The 14,912-nt window shown below is 43.9% G+C and overlaps 1 long non-coding RNA gene across 1 annotated transcript; it reads left to right on the forward strand.

Annotated features, from left to right (window-relative positions):
- The first annotated feature begins 268 nt into the window (after positions 1 to 268).
- Positions 269 to 14,417, forward strand: LOC139691527 (uncharacterized). Its single transcript, XR_011701604.1, has 3 exons — positions 269 to 407; positions 12,162 to 12,276; positions 14,338 to 14,417. It is a non-coding gene; the product is annotated as an uncharacterized lncRNA (long non-coding RNA).
- The last annotated feature ends 495 nt before the right edge of the window (positions 14,418 to 14,912 follow it).

Raw genomic sequence — 14,912 nt, forward strand, 5'->3', positions numbered from 1 at the left:
TGCGTGCCCTCCCTACAGCTCACCTGACCTCTCCCGGAGGAGGGGAGAATCAGGAGGTGGCTGCGAGGGAGATAGGGGAGGTGGGGGGTTGGGAAGAGGAGGCAGGCGGGAATCCCCCGAGAGGTGCTGCATTCCTCTCCGCCCTCGGATCCCTCCCTAACCCGCCGACCACGGAGGAGGTGAGGGGGGGGCACCTTCCAACCTAGGGATCCCAATGGACGTCCCTCCACTCCGCTCCCCCGCCCTCGACCGTATAAAAGACCACGGGTCGCCGAGAGGTGCGTCCAATCCGTCGGTGGCGACTACAGTGCAACAAGCAGGCGAGCAAGCGAGCGACCCAACCAAGGAGGCAGAGAGAGAGACTTTGGTTCCCTGACTTCACGCAGCAGAGGGGAGGAGAGGCAAAGGTGAGTGGGCGTCCGATCGAGGGTGCTTCGGGAGATCCCCGCTCCGAAATGAAGGTCGCTTTGAACAGAGTTGAACTGAAGCATTATCAAAGAATATTCGTCACTGGCACATTTCCCCAGGGCCATGTCAGAGAGCCAAGTGAAAATTGTCCGATATTTCTTCAAGGGTTACGACGAGCGGAACTACGGATCTATTGCCAGCTCCCTACGAATCTCAGGTCCCTCACGCATAGCATTGCCACCTCTCCTTCGTCGGCATACGAGAGCTCCTCCTCCTTTTCGCGACTATACGCATGCGATAGAATAAAAACCGAACATGTTAAAAAAATGGACGCGTGAAAAAAGGGCGTCCATTTTTATTCTTCAACGTGCATTTCCCGAAGAAAAGGAAGAGAATGACGTCCTCGGGTTGTAGGTCGGAGGTTTTTCGGATGGAGAGCAATTAAAAGGCGTGAAATGAGAGAAAGAACCTCTGGGGTTGACGGAAGGGAGGGAGGGCATTGTTGCAACAGGATGTTCGCGTGATTGGATAGGCCCAGGCGATTCAAAGAAAAGCCGTTTGCTGCCAAATGTGAGCCAACTTCGCGATTTCATATCAATGCTGGCGTAGGAGGACTTCTATTATTGTTGCGATGAGGCAGGAATCGATGGATTAATTGAAAGATGGGATACGCTTAGGAAAAGGGTGAATGAGGAATGTGGTAGCTTTTGTGTGGAGTAAAGGTGATTATCGCAATGGGTGTGGGTTGAAATCGGGATGACGGTGGACAATGTCAAAGGTGGGCATAAATCACAGGGGAGATGGCATGGGACGAAGCGCAAGTTGGCCTTTCATATTTGTTTGGAAGAAGACTGTAAAGGAGAAAATGAAGCAGCATTCACATCCTACACGTATAAATGCAGGGCGAGGCTGTAGCGAGAGTTGATTTTAGTCGTCACGCATTTTTGCGGGACGTTTAAAGAAACGGAGGGGCTTGCTCGAAGGAAAAACAACAGACTCACCCGTCTCTTTCCAACATCTCGCATACCTACCCGGTAAATAAAATATCATTGTTTCATATTTATTATATAATCATATTACATATAATATGATTATATACATATATATTTGATGATATAGATTCATTTAATTAATTTTATATATATATATATATATATATATATATATATATATATATATATATATATATATATATATATATATATATATGTAATGATTTTTACGCTTCTGATCTGCTCGATTCTACCATTCCACTTTCCCCACCATTCCTGTTTTCGTCTTTTATATATGTTCGTACCCCCTTTCCTTATATATATATATATATATATATATATATATATATATATATATATATATATATATAAGGATAGGAAGTAAACATATATAAAAGACGAAAACAGGAATAGAACTTACTTCTATATCTTCCGATGAAGACAGAGTACAATTCCGTCGAAATTATCAAGAAATAACGCGTGAGTGATCTTTTTACGTGTTTCTATTTTATTTGCGTTCTATTGGGCCGATCAAATATATATATATATATATAACATAACACAAATAGAAAAGAATAGACACATATAAAAGAACACTTACACGGTAAATTGTTCGAGCTTTCGGCCCTCTCAGGGGCCTTCTTCAAGAGAGACTCAGTCTCTCTTGAAGAGAGTCAGTCTCTCAGAGTCAGTCAGAGAGACAGTCTCTCTTGAAGAAGGCCCCTGAGAGGGCCGAAAGCTCGAACAATTTACCGTGTAAGTGTTCTTTTATATGTGTCTATTCTTTTCTATTTGTGTTATGTTGTGTCAGCCAATTATTGTGCCGCTCGTATGAGTTTTTCCGTACAATCGTTATATATATATATATATATATATATATATATATATATATATATATATATATGTATTTTTTTCTATATATATATATGTAACCACAGTAATCAACCCGAATGTCGGTTTGGTAGGTGATGGTAGAGTTCACCCAGTACTAAACCCGACGGCGTGTGAAATTTACGCATCAAGGTAGGGCGGCCAGTGCCTTTCCCTATGCTGGTTATGGTTTCTCAGGAAGACCTGGTACCCGAAAAATCACATAGCTTGGTTGAAGCTGTAGGTGCCCAGAGTGCCTTGCCCGGGAATGGAAACCGGGCCCCTCCGGTCGGCAGTCCAACGCCCGACCCCCTAGACTGCCGCGACCCACACATACACATACATACATACATACATATATATATATATATATATATATATATATATATATATATATATATATACATATATATGTATTTCGGTCCATTTCACCTATAAATATATATATATATATATATATACATATATATATTTATATTTACACCTTTATATACAGAACACTTAAATATTTGTTAAGTAATCTCCCGATTAAGGTAGGTTTTTGGATGGACACAGCTACTAAATAAATATTTTATGACTGCTAACAAAACAAAACACAGCCCAGCAACCTACTCTACATCAAGTCTCTATTCATCTCTGTGTACTGTCTTACTCCCTTCATCCCCTCCGACATCCCTATCCTGCTCCTGCCATTTCCTCCTTTGCCTAATATTCTCAATGGTCTTTAACATTCCTCTGCCGATCAATATGCTTTTCATCCCTTATTTCTGTCTCCTTAGGATTTCGCCCAACAAGCCCCTCCCCTCGCCCACCTGGTACTTCCTCATTTGATTTGCTTTCGGTCCATTTCACCTTCTCCACACCCACATCTCAAAAGCATCCAATCTACTTCTATCATCCTGCTTCAATGACCACGTTTCCGCGCCGTACATAACTATTCTCCATATCAAAGCGTTGACGAGTCTTGGGAGTCCTTTCGAAAGCCTCTTTTCCTGGCGCAATTCTTCTCCTTACGTCCCTACTACTTTGACCGTGTTGGTATAGAACACTTCCGAGATACGTAAACTGTTCTACCTGCTATAGTTTATGCCTCCTAATTTTTAGCTTAGCCTTGTTCTTTCTGGAAAATCGCATAACCTTTGTTTTATTTAAATTGATTATCATCCCGTATCTATCGCACTGAATTTCTAATTCACTCAGCAAATCTTGCAACCCCTCGGCTGACTGACAAACTAAAGCTTGGTCATCAGCGAACCTAACGGATTTTACGAATCCCCCGCCCACTTTCATTCCTACCTCCATTTCTGCCCATTCTTCTTTAATCATTTATTCCTTTAATATATATATATATATATATATATATATATATATATATATATATATATATATATATATATATATATGTTTATGAATATTTACTTGTGTTTTTGAGTGCATATCACTGGCGTGTCGTTGGAACAAGAGAAAATATTTCACGCAATTGTGTTTTTATTTTAATATTTCGGTGGCACAACCACCTATTCCCCGATCTGCTTTCCCCCCAAGGGAGATAACGAGAAAATTACGTGGCTTAGAGAAAAGAATACTCCAGAAGGGCGGTAAAAAAGGGAGTTGGCCTCATGATTAGTTTTAGTCGGGGGGCTGCTCTCCAAATGCTCCCGAGGCGTCCTCTCCCCTTCTGCATTCCCCTCCCGCTTCTGTCGCTGCCTTCCGACTTCGACCGCTTCCACGGCGTGTGCACCAAACCATCCCTTCCTCCCTCTCTCCGCCAGGCTGCGTGCCCCGGACGAAAGCCGTGGGTGGGTGGGTGGGGTAGCGGCTGCAACGACACTGGGGCAACGCTCCCTATCGGAGGGGTGTCGATCTATGCAAGCGTGTATAAGTAAGCGTGAACTATCAAAATAACCAATACCTCCCTCCCCTCCCCCTTTTGCGAGCATTGAAGTCATGTTTTCGTTAATCAAATATTACTTTTCCAGGACTTCTGCATTGCCTTTTTCATTCCCAAGGTTCAAATGCACCTTCCAAGGGAATCTCAGGCGTACCATGTTTTACTACGTGTAGTGTACTCTCCGTAAAACCATCCCTTAAAGGCTCCTTAAAGTCGCCGATAAGTTTCACACCTAATGGCGTAACATTGACTGTGAATATTTTACAATTGACTTGCCATCACGTCTTTCAAATGTCTAAATTTAAAAATTTTAATATTTTACATTACCATAGCCGATGTCTAACGAGTAGCCATCACTTTTGAAGAGGACTGCGACTTTGAGAGAAGACGCCAAGAATTGTTTCAAGAGACCGTTTCCTTCCGCCGCTTCCTGCTCTCCTAGCATTCACCATAATTTCCTCGCATTCCAGCTCCTTTATGCGTCGGCCTGCATCCACGACGGGGGTGGGGTGGAGGGGACGAGGGCCCCTGCGCACCCCACTTCCCACCGAGACAGGAAGGCCCCTCCCATCGTCTCCCCCAAGGTCGGTACGGGGGCAGGAGTCCGCCGCTCGTCTTCGAGAGGGAGATAGACGCGTGTCGGTCGGTTGGGGGCGCTAAGTGGCCGGGGGGGGGGTGCCAAGGGGGCAGCCGCACGCCTCTCCACCCGCGCCCTAGCTAATTGTCTCGGAGAGTGACGGGGTTCATGATCAGCTACTGGCGCCCCTGTCCTCGCGATTTGACGGAGGGAGCTGCCGCGGTGAATGTGTGGAGTGAAATTTTAACTCCCAAGATTACAGTATTTTGTGTTTCCGGAGGCCGAGTGCTTGGGTATATCATCTTCTCACTTCCGAAGCCGGTCGAGCATCTGGCGATCGAAGAGTCTCTCTTAGGGGTCATTTTGATTTCGGATGTGTAATGGATATTCATTTGGCAAGACTAATTTCATTATTATGAGTGTAGTCTGAAAACTAATGCACACATGCTTGTAGACCACAGAAAAAATGACCTTCAGAAGCCCTCCTGGTGGTATGTGGAAGTAACATTTCCTTCAACACGCATGCACAGCTTTGAGGTCGTTACATTCATCCAATGTATTTTGAGGAGCGGAAGTATGGAGACGTAATCTTGTGCTATGTCAACGCGAGTTAAACAGTGTGCTGTTATCTAATTTTTCCCTTCACCTCATCGCCCGAGGTGTAATCATTACCCTTGAGGCGTCTTTTTAGTCGAGGAAAAACAAAAAATTGCAGGGTGCAATATCGGGGGAATAAGGAGGTTTTTGTTTGTTCTCGTCTGTGAGACGGCGTGGTACCCATCGTGCACAGATTTTACGGGGTCACAATTGTTCAATAATGAAGCCGACACGCTCCTTGGATTTTCCAATATGGTTTGCGATACGCTTTTGAGTGATTCGCCCGTCATTTCGAATCTAATCTTCGACGAGTTTCCGATGTTTCTCGCCTGTGGCAATGATCGGACGTCAGATGCCTGTTTCATCAATATATATGGCTTTCCCAGAGTCCCAACCATAAAATTTTATTACCCATCGATTTAAAGTAGACCTATCAACGACATCGTCACCATAACCAGCCTTTAAACGACGATGAATCTCAGTAGGAGTCAACAGTTTCTGCAGTTAAAAATTCGATAACAGCACGCTGTTTAACTCGCGTTGCCATAGCACTAGAACACGTCTCCATACTTCCGCTTCTGAAAGTATACCGGAGGAATGAAACGACCTCAAAGCTGTGCATGCGTGTTGAGGGTAATGTTACTTCCACATACCACCAGGAGGGCTCCTGAAGGTCATTTTGTCTATGGTCTACAAGCATGTGTGCATTAGTTTTCAGCCGACCCTCGTAGTTTTAACGCCACGCTGGACGAAAACAAAGCTAAGTGGGATGGAAATCCTTCACTTTTTCTCTGGACACCAAGCGAGGGGGGGGGGAGCGGGTGCGGGGTGATAGCCCGCTAGCTCCTCCACGGAAGGTGTGCGTAGACACCGCTGCTAATGGGCAAAGGGTAAGGGGTGGAGGTGGGCCAGGCGGCGTCGCCCAGATCGCGTGGTCACTCTCTCGCCGTGGAGAGAGCACTTCCCTTCCTAATCAACACGAAGCTTTTGGGCGGCGGCTCCGCTCGTTTTTCGAATCCCACGCTGCCTTCTCTCTAACTTCGATTGAGGCCAAATAACATAAACACTTGAGGGCCTTAATCGTGGTTATGTTTTTAAGGAATGCTATACAAATTTTGGAAATTGTTTGACCGTCAAAATGGCAATGTTTAATTGCATGAGTTGCTTCATCTTCAGTGGTATAATAAATAATGGAACATCGGGGTTTCTCGAAGCCGTAGCTCTTCCCTCTTGCAACGTGAATTTCTCGGGGCCTTTGGAGGAGGAAGATGTTACGACGAAATACCGCACATTCACCCAACTCCACACGTGCTCGAAGTCGTGCGCGTGAAGTCGCAGCGGCGCACGAGATTAAAGCCATCGCATAAACGCGAAGGTATTTTTCTATTTTTTGACCAAATCAAATAACTGCGGCATATTCCGCCACAGTTAATTTAACGGAGTCATCCGCTGATTAGCATCGAAGTGCAGAAATTTCGCAGATTATGTAGAAATTATTATTCGCCTTGACCGTGACTCGATCCCGGATACCATCGATTTCGGGTCGCCTGATTTATCCAATGAAGCTAACGAGATGTTCCCTTACAATGTGCATGTCCATTTCAATGCAATTTTTATTAACTCTTTTTGAGACATCCTTCCCCTGATTTGCTGTTTTTTTCTATTTCGCCGCCATCTCTGGCTATTAATTTAAGTACGTGATGCGAACTGCAAATACGTCTACATTTCATTTTCACTCGTCGGTTTAAGAATCCAATAACTCCGATGCTCTCGGCATTTCATCCTGAAATGCTTTCGTGCTGATTAATTTAGGTTAAAAATATATTGTATCCATGGATTATCTAACGTACTGTTTGCACTAAAATGAGGACACAATTAACAGCACAGATTCTGTTGTTCATTTAACTACGCTTTACATGGAATGTCATGATGGCTACGGATTAACGCATCAAAGTCGTATTTGGAGGAGCTACTCTTACGGAATAATGAAAGCTCTCCGATGTTGCCCTGGTCGCTCTGCCAAATCGGTTACGTCTAGAACGGATCTGTTATCCGCCGCGTCGTTGCCCCTAGGATTTATGGAACAAATTGCAGAGTATTTGTTGTAGTAGTGAGTAACTGCAATTTCTGCATAAAGTTAATTGCTTTGCAGCTGGCATTCCTCGCGGCAGAGTTAGAAGTGGAGTATTAGAAGCCGGGGAGTCGAACAAGCATGGAGTCGGAGACTTGTAAATCAAACTAGGGGAACCCTCTTCAGGAGCTGCCCCTGGCCAAATAGGATATCCAGGGGTAGCTATCGCATGTCTCTTGTACCGCTCCTATCGCTGAATACTTTTAGAAAAAAATGATCCAAAAAATATAAGGATGACCCCTCTCCTTTCTTTGTACTATGAGTAAACGCATACAATAAAATCTACTTCCCTGAAAAGTAATATCAGAATTTTTCCACTCAGCTCTGCACCCTCTTCATCTTTGCCCTTTGCGTCACTCGGACGATCACTTGATTGATTTCAAATGCCTTATTTCACTCGCAAGCAATCCCGCAGCCTCTCCTCTTGGCCGGCGGACAAGGGGCATGGAGGGCAGGGGAGAGGGGCGGCGTCTCATCTTGTTCAGGGCGGAGTCACCGTACGGGGCCCCTCGCTAAATAAATTGTTAATATGCCGCTTCAGTTTTGGTGGGACACAAACTGAGCATCACTGCATTTCATTCTGCGAACTTCACTCAACAATGCGCATTCTGACCCTACCTCGACTGCTCCGCCATCTTCAATACTCCATCCCCAGTTAAAACGTTCTGCGTCGTCTAACTTTCCTGCCTCTTCTTCATTTCCCCTCTCACCCACGCGTCCCAACTCATTTATTCGCTGATTTCATTTTCCGCATATGTTTTTACCCTTTCCATCCTTATTGCGACTAACTTTCCGCACTTCACACAAAAGCCGGCTCCATTTTAAAATACGTCTCTAAATTATTCTTTTAATCAGTACTCAACGTCCCTCTCGTCAACCGCCTTCTCCTTCCTTTGAAAGCTTCTTTGCCTCACGCCAATACTTCTCCTTTTCATCCCCTCTACTTTTACCCTTGGAGTCAAATACACCTAACACGAACTTTTCCAACCGCTCTAGAATTCGCGCCCCCACTTCAAGCTGTCTGAAAAATTTCATAACCTTTCTTTTGAATACATTGATTCCCATCAAATATCTATAACATTGATTTACTGATGCGATCTTTTAAATTCACTTTTTGAATTATATAAAACATACGGCATTGCATTGCGTCGTTGAAAGCAATCCAGGTGCGTTGAAGGAACATACACTTTGACATTCATCACGTAAAATGAACTTTGCCTTATATCTCATATTACTAACTACCGCCCCATTTCCATAGTCCCCGTTTTTGGTAAAATTTTTGAAGCTATTATGAAAGATCAAATATGTAATTTTTTTGAGTTAAATAATCTCTTTTCCAAATCCCAGTACGGCTTTCGATCTGGGAAATCTACAATTTTGGCAGTAGAGTCCATAGTTAATTATGTCATTAATGCATTTGAAGAAAAGGAATCAGTCTCAGTGACACTATGTGATCTTAGTAAGGCCTTCGACTGTGTTAATCATTCAATATTACTAACAAAGCTAGAATATTATGGTATTAAGGGAGTTGCACTGAAACTAATGAAGTCATATTTGGATGATCGCCACCAATTGGTTGAACTTGATGGCTGTCGGTCTGCAGCTCTTAAAGTAAAATGTGGTGTACCACAGGGCTCTGTGCTTGGCCCAGTACTTTTCATTATCATGATTAATGATTTGCCCTGTAATATGAAACCTAGATCTGTTTTATATGCTGATGACACTACTTTTGTACAAAAGTGTCAACATCCAGAAGATGCAAAGTTACGATCTAGCCCTACCCAAAAACAGGCTAAGGAATGGTTTGATGTTAATCATTTACAATTAAATACTAACAAAACTCAGCATATTGTGTGCAGTCTTAAATCAAAAACAACTAATATTGAAACTGCTAAAATACTAGGAATTTATATTGATACAAAACTTAATTGGGAGACTCACATCAGTCAGACCTGTAATAAACTTAGTAAAGCTGTTTATATGTTAAGAAAGCTCAACTTTATCATTTCAAATGAGTATCGTTTAACACTTTACCATGCCTTCTTTCAATGTCATTTGAATTATGGTGTTGAGTTATGGGGTCATTCCCCTCATGTTAAACAAATTTTGCTACTGCAAAAGAGAGCTATTCGCTCTCTTGCTAATATACCACCACGTGATTCCTGCAAACCTTTTTTTATTAGGTATAGAATCATGACTGTATTTTGTTTGTATATCTTTAAGGCTCTGATTCATGTGAAAGTTAATCTAGAAACTTACCAATTAAGATCCAACCTCCATAACTATTCCACAAGAGGTAAATCGAATCTAAATACTACTTATTGTAGATTGTCATCAACTTACAACACATTTCACAATATGAACATACGACTGTATAACTATCTGCCTACTCAGTTGAAATCAGATGGTATCCAGAGTTTCAAGAATAGGGTATATACCTGGTTACTTGCTCACCCACTTTACTCATTGGATGAATTCTTTTGTGACAATCTTCATCACATTTAAGAACTTATGTTTATATATTAAGTAATATTATGATTGACGACATTTAATATGGTTGTACCATTTTTAAAATGAATAAAGTATTATTATTATTATTATTATGTCCCGTAGTGAAAATGAAATGACAAGGCCTCAAGCAGTGGAAGCCATTTTTGTTACTGATGACCCCGACAACACGCGTGGCCACGGCGTCGGGGACATGCCACGTGTCGGACATCACGTGTTCAACTTAGACCAAAATATAATGAATAAAACTCTGAGCGGAAATTTTGTTAACCTGGATGCCAAATGCCGTTCATACATGGCCAATTCTAAAAACCAATGACCATTCAACACAAAGTTAACGCAATCCATAAGTTTGGCAGAAGATAACTTCTTTAGAGTGGCTCTGCATAGTATTAGAAAGGCGATTCAGCAAAACCTCCATCTTGAAACTGACCTACTAGTGTTATTTATTTCTCAGGAGACATACTGACTTGAAAATAAAGCTGCGTTATTCCGAGGAAATACACATCAAATACAGTGATCACAATGTCATTCGACCAGCATACCTGTATCCATGCGATGCTTTATGAACTACAAAAAGAAGACGCTATTCGTACTTGGAAATAAACTGAAAATAATTGGGAAATGGTGCTAAGCGAAACATGAGTTGCGACTGATCTACTGCCAATCCTCTCAATAAACAAAACTTGAAATGCGAGACTATGTAGAAGACATATGCGCGTGCGTGCGTGCGCGTGTGTGTGTGGATCTATCACACAATACCCGAGTCAAAGTGATGCGAAACATAATTAAGAAAGTATAATGACGACGGAGCAACATGTAGTACCGTAGATGAAGACATTCGCATGCAATTTTTATTTAACTGATCGGCTATTTACTACTAAGAGAGATCCGAAATGACACGAGCACGCGCGCCTCCGAGTTACTATTCACGACAAACAATCATATCCTAATTTAATATTATTTGCCAACAAACACGCATGCCGTGCATTCGATTGGGAACATAATAACCTTTTATCAGTTACTTGAATTAACGCAAAAAAGTCTCTCACAAAGTTTTTACTTGAATTGAGAAAAGGCACAACTTGAAAAATGTGAAATAACTTGGGGACTAAATGCTGAGTACCATTTCTGTCCCTGCTTAGTTGTTCGTTCTGCTTCAGTCAAAAAAGAAACTCCTTTTTGAGGGTGAGGCTATTCCGATAGGGCCGGGAGGAGGTGGGGGGTAGCCGGTCAGTCCAATTGTCGAATGTTCCGGGCGAGGGACGGGCGCGCGCCCAACACAAACCTCGAAAGATGCGGATACTATTATCATTGGTCGGGCGACATAAGTCCCACCCGCCCATTTCGCAGAAATACACCTGAAGAGTGCGAGAGTGTTGTCAAAGTTGGATCCAATTAAATTAATCGGCGCGAAGATTGGTTTGAGGGTGGACCTCACCTCGTGCCTAGCCCTAAATATACTAAAGCGTGCCGAATTCACACTTGTCAGCGTTGTAATAATGGGCGAGTTACTTTCCTCAAGTGATTGTTGTTTCGCAAGAAGAACTGATACCGAAGATACTAGTACCACGCAGCTGAGGTGAGGGTGCCCAGAGAGCCTCATCCGTGAGTCGAACCCCTCGGTTAGGTAGCCCACCGCTCAGCTACCGTGCCTTTAAAGTGGTATAGTATTCATTAATGTCCGTATTTAGTGCATAATGCCCTATGATTTACCGATGATTATACATATTTATACCTTCGAGGGCCCAAACAATTGACCTATTCTCGGAAGGGTTTAATGATCGGCAACTGCTCTAAACGTTCACTATTACGTCATTTACGAATCCACGAGAGTGACTCCTTTGTGTTTTCAGCTTGCAATTTATGCGCAACGAAGGTTCGTGTCTCACGAACACCAGTCACGTCTTTGGCGTTGCATATTCATGTAATTTAAATAATATGGCGAACTATTTTAAATGAAAGAAAATAACGATTAAAAATGTATAATTGTTATCATAGAAATTATATTAAAATGTCTACGATTCATTTTTTCCTATCTCAAGGTACGCATGTCTTCATCGTCATACGTTACACACTAAGGAGAATATGAGTCTTCTGTCGTGTTTACCCAAATCTCCATATTACAACTATCAACTCAACTGGAAACCCTTGGCTCAATATTCAAACGGCTCTTTCTTCCCGCAGATGACGCGCCTTACGCTTCTACTACTTCTGGTGGCGGCCGTCGTGGCGCTCTGCACGGCCCAAGAGACGGCTGGAGAGACGGTGGCGACGGCTGAGGAGGTGCAGTCGGACACCAGTGAGTGAGCCTTTGAACTAATATATCTTCAAAAAGATGCACGGATTAAAAAAAATATTCACAGAAATAAAGGAAGTATGGTTAAGCGCTCCGTCAGGGCAAAGTATTTCAAATTTTCATTGTTTGGTCGATGGATGACAATTATGGGACACCCAGCAGGACTATTTTCTCTTCAATTAGTTCATCCTCTTTTCCCTCTAGAGGCGTCCGCGCCCCCATCCGTTTCCGCCCCTGAACCCAGTGGTAACCCAAACATTAATGGAAGTATCGCCCGCGTACCTCAGTTATCCAAAATACCGATATCTCTATATCCAATATCTCGGACGTGGTATCAAATGTTTCCCGGATAATCCGAATCTTAATAAACCCCTCACTCGAACATATCGTGAAATCACTTACTTTGGGATCCGCATCCTTAAAAGAAAACACTGCAAGGGACAATTTAATAGGATCCAGGCACATTCACGGTTGAGGTGTCTGGATCACGTGCTGTAGTATACGTTTGAGCAGTCAAAGAAGACGCCGGTAGATGACACCACAATCCGCGGAACTACCCTATGAACCATTATTTCTGAAGGCTGCACACTAATCAAGCGGATCCTGAATATCTCGACCCTCCCTGAAATATTCTGATTCTAGACGGGGATCTCGATACTCCGATCCAGCATCCGCAATTCGATCCAGGATAAATCAAATCTCCAGAACCAGGATATTGGGAAGTGATCAAAACCAAGATACAAACTAATCAGAATGCATATTGCTGCCGGGTAACATACGATATTGAAAGCGCTGGGGCGTAACGTTTCCCCACTCCTCCACATAAAGTACAAAGCTCCAATGGCTGTGGAGAAAGCATGGATAACTGGGATTTTGACACATAGATGTCCACAGCAATGATGATTCCCACTCTCTCCCCGCTCCCACGTGCTTGCCAATTGGGGAGAGAGAGCTCTCGACTCGGTCATATGCGCCGCGAATAAACCGCGCGCCAAATTCCACCCATCCTCCGCATTACGAGTACCGTGCATGCATCGCTCTTTCCCATCGCATTCAGCAGATGTAACTCCACTTATTTAAAACATAAAGTGCGCAGGATAGGAAGACTTATTTAAAAACGAATTAAATATCTGTTGCCAACGGAGCAAAGGAAGTAACGAAGCAATTTCCCCGACGAAAGAAAAGAAGAAAAACTAAAAACACTCTCGTGAACGAGTTGTGACTACGCGCGCCATAATGAAGAGGAAGTGGAGCTCACTCGCGCCCTCCTTACGGGCAGTGCGAGGAAGGGCCCCGCCCCTCAATCGTAGAAATGCTAAGGTGTCAAATAGTGGAGCCGACTGCCCCTGCTGGCCCCGGGGGATCATTCGGGGCACTGGGGAGACGGGAGGCGAGCCCAGGTGATCGGTCGTGGGGCTAAAGCCTCCCTCCCTAAGGGGAACAAGCTCAGATGGTGTGGAAAGATCGCTAGAGACCTCTTTTTGGGTGCCAAAAAACACGAAACGTGCGTATTTTCCCGGCGACAGCATTACTGTGAACGATGACTTATTGGTTCAATCGATGAAGGATCCGTCCATGTACGACGATTTTGAATTTTTCTTATCGACTTAGGTGTCCATGTATGCATAGCAGGCGTCGGAATATGACGTTTTCCTGCATCGTAAAACATATGATAACGACTCTTGACTTCGGAGAGAGTAATATAAAATTCACAATCACCCTGCGGCGTTTGATTTATATTCCAAATAATGGCGAAAAAAGAAATTATTTATCCACTCTGCTTCGGCAGTCAGGGTGTTAGGTTAACGGAGCCCACAGTGCCGTTTTCCAGTCCGGTATGCGGAATCCTTGTCGACGACATGAATTAAGTTAAAAGAAAAAGGTGCCGGTTGGGTAATTGCATTCATTTCTTGTTGTTTCAATGTAATGTGGAAGTTATCAACATGCCGGTCGCGAAGATTAACGAGATGGCGGGATGTGTTTACTCCTCTACGTGTGCATGAGTAATCAATCACGAATGCTGCACGGATGCTCTACATGAATCAATCTCCTCTTCCCCGGCAGGTGATCTGGAGGGGGCGGAGTACAGGGGATGGGGCAGGAGGGGCTGGGGCGGATACGGCGGCTACGGCGGATACGGAGGCGGTTGGGGCGGGAGGGGCTGGGGTGGCGGATGGGGCGGGAGGGGCTGGGGCGGCTACGGAGGCTACGGGGGCGGATGGGGCGGGAGGGGCTACGGAGGCGGATGGGGCGGGAGGGGCTATGGCGGATGGGGCCGCGGCTACTACGGCTGAGCGTGCGGATGGATGGACGCCAATGGGGGGCAATGGGCCGCCCCGGGCGATCGCCCCGCCCCCATTGCCACGACTCTCTCGACATGGATGGACTCTCCGAACTGGCTGGCATCCCTTTCTCGGGCGCGGCGCCAAGCGAGCGAGTGCGAACGATACCCAATTGCTCAAAATGAATTTTTTGTGACCTGAAGATGGAGAGGTTGAAATTAAAATAGAAAACAAACTCTCTTTCGTCGAACAGCTGAAAAAATTCACTTCCTTATTCTTTTGAAAGTATAGTTCATTGTCTTTTGCTAATAAACAAACGCTAGCTATATCTGATGGTTTTATTTGGAATTCTTTCCT

This window comes from Hetaerina americana, unplaced genomic scaffold (assembly GCF_022747635.1).
Source record: "Hetaerina americana unplaced genomic scaffold, ioHetAmer1.1.p SCAF_37, whole genome shotgun sequence".
Lineage (NCBI taxonomy): Eukaryota > Metazoa > Arthropoda > Insecta > Odonata > Calopterygidae > Hetaerina > Hetaerina americana.